Here is a 3,222-nt window from a genome sequence, read left to right on the forward strand (position 1 = left end):
AGGCTCAGATGATGACTAACGTTTTTAGCAATAAAGTATTTTTTAATTAAAGTAGGCACAGTGTTGTTTTATACATGATGCTATTGCTCACGTAATGCAAACATAACTTTTATGTTCACTGGGAAGCCAAAAAATTCATCAGGCTTGCTTTATTGAGATATTCACTTTATTATAGTGGTTTGGAACCGAACCACCAATATCTCTGAGGTACACCCAGTACCTTGAAAGGCATGCACATGAATTTAGAACTTCCATCTGTTTTCCTGGAATTTTGCCATGGGAAAATGTTTCATGTTAGTTATAATAATTCCACTTTTGGCCTAAACCATATGTTTAAAAAATACAGATTAAAAAAGTTCTTTATTTTCAAAAGCAGTTTTAGGCTTAAAGTAAAATTGAGAGGAAGGTGCAGATATATCCCATATACTCCCTTCCCTCACACATGCATAGCCTCCCTTATTATCAACATTGCTCACCAGCATGGTACATTTTTTTTTTTTTACCAAGGATGGACCTACAATAATGTAATAATTACCCAAAGTCCATAGGATGTTCGGTGATTATCACATTTTTGTTTTAATTTACATTTACCTGGTGGCATACAATGTGGAGCATCTTTTCACTTGCAATTTGCCTGCATATATCTCCTTTGGTGATGTGTCTGCTAAGGTATTTTCCCCATATTTTAATTGGATTATTATTTTTATTATTTATTATTAAGAGTTCCTTGTATATTTAGGGTAACAGTCCTTTAGAAGATATGTCTTCTGCAAGTATTTTACCTCAGTCTATGGCTTCTCTTCTAATTGTCTTTATATTATTTTTCACAGAGCAGAAGATTTTAATTTTAATGAAGTCCAGCTTATCATTTATTTCTTTCACAGATTGTGTCTTTGGTGTTATATCTAAAAAAGTATCACCATATTCAAGTTCATCTTGGTGTTCTTCTATGTTATCTTCTTGGGATTTTACAGTTTTGTATTTTACACTTAGGTCTATGATCTGTTTTGAGTTAATTTTTTGAACAACGTAAAGTATGTGTCTAAATTTATTTTTTCACATGGACGTCCAGTTGTTCCAGCATCACTTGTTGAAGACACTATTTTTGTTCCATGGTATTGTCTTTGCTCCTTTGCCAAAGATCAGTTGATTATATTTATGGGGCACTATCTCTGGGCCCTCTATCCTGTTCCATTGAACTCTTTGTCTATTCTTTTGCCAATACCCCATGGTGCTGACTCCTGGAGCTTTGCTGTAAGTCTTCAAATTGGGTAGCATCAGCCCTCCAACTCTGATCTTCTGTCTTAACAGTGTGTTGGCTCTTCTGCATCTTCTCTCTCTTCATATGAACTTTATAACCAATTTCTCAATATCCATAGAATAAATTGCTCACTTTTAATTGTGATTGCATTCAATCTATAGGTCACATTGGAGAGAACTGACATTTTGACAATATTGAGTCTTTCTGTCCATAAACATGGAATATCTCTCCGTTTGTTTAGTTCTGTCTTGATTTTATTCATTAGAGTTCTGTAGTTTATCTCATTTAGACCTTGTGTATATTTTGTTAAACTTATACCTAAGTACTTCATCTTGGGTGGAATTAATGTGAATGGTATTGTACTTTTAATTCTACCTGTTTATTGCTAGTATATAGGAAAGCAATCAATTTTTATATATTCGCTTTGTATCCTGAAATCTTGCTATAATTGTTTATTTGTTCTGGGAAGGTTTTGTTTTTCTGTTATTGATATTTTGTATTTTCTACATAGATGATTTTGTCATCTTTAAACAAAGGCAGTTTTAGGTCTTCCTTCCCAATCTGTATACCTTATATTTTCTTTCCTTTCCTTATTGCATTACCTAGAACTTCTCATATGATGTTGCAAAGGAGTAGTGAAGAGACATCCTGGCCTGTACTTGATCTTAATGAAAAAATTTCAAGTTCTTATCATTAAGTATGATACTATCTATAGATTTTGTGTAGATTGCATTTATCAGTTGGAGAAAGTTTCCCTCTCTTCATAGTTTACTGAGAGTTTTTATCATGAATGGATGTTGGTTTTGTCAAATGTTTTTTCTATATCTATTGATATAATCATGTAATTTTTCTTTTGTAGTCTGTTGATATGATTGGTTAAATGAATTTATTTTCAAATGTTGAACCAGTCATGTGTACCTAAGATTAATCTCACTTGGTCATGGTATAATAATTATTTTTATACTTTTTTGGATTCAATTTTCTAATATTTTGTTGAGGATTTTTGCCTCTATGTTCACGAGAAATACTAGGCTTTAGTTTTATTTTTTTGTAATGTCTCTAATTGGTTTTGGTATTAGAGCAATGCTGGCCTCATTCCTCTGAAAGGGATTATAGAGCATGGCATCATTTCTTCCTTAAACCTTCAATAGAGTTCACCGTTGCATTCACCTGGACCTGATTCTTTCTGTTTTAGAAGTTTATTGATTACTGATTCAATTTCTTTAATTGAATTTAGACTTATTCAGGTTATCCATTTCTTCTCATGTAAAGTTTGGCTGATCGTGCCTTTCCAAGAATTGTTTATTTCGACTAGGTTATTGAATTTGTGGGAATAATTATTCACGGTAGTCCCTTATTATCCTTTTAATTCCAGTGGTTTCTATAGTGATGTCCCCTCTTTCATTTCTGATATTAGTAATTTGTGTCCTCTCTCTCTCTCTCTCTGTTTTTTTTTTAAGTCTGGCTAGAGACATTGATTTTATTGCTCTTTTTTGGTTTTGTTGCTTTTCTCTATTGACTCTGTTTTTTATTTCATTGATTTCTTCTCTAATTCTTATCATTTCTTTTCTTCTGCTTACTCCGTATTTTATTTGCTGTTTATTTTCTTGTTTCCTAAAATGGAAACCTGGATGATTGGTTTTAGATCTTTCTTCTTTTCTAATTTATGTATTCAATATTGTAAATTCCTAAAGCACTGCTTTTGCTGCAAGATTCTTTTCTTTTAAACATATATATATATATATATATATATATAAAATGTAATGAAATGATTGAAAAACATGATCTGTAAAGGACATTTTTCAAGAAGGTCTGTTTTTTTTAATAATGTAACTTTTCTGAGTAGTTGGTTTTTATAACTTTTAAAATATTTCTCCGACTTTTTATTTTGAAAATGTTCAAAACTATAGAAGAGCTACAGAAACAGTTAAAAATAAACACCTAGACAGCCATTAACTAGA

This window comes from Furipterus horrens, unplaced genomic scaffold (genome assembly GCF_987537825.1).
Source record: "Furipterus horrens unplaced genomic scaffold, mFurHor1.1.pri manual_scaffold_6, whole genome shotgun sequence".
NCBI lineage: Eukaryota > Metazoa > Chordata > Mammalia > Chiroptera > Furipteridae > Furipterus > Furipterus horrens.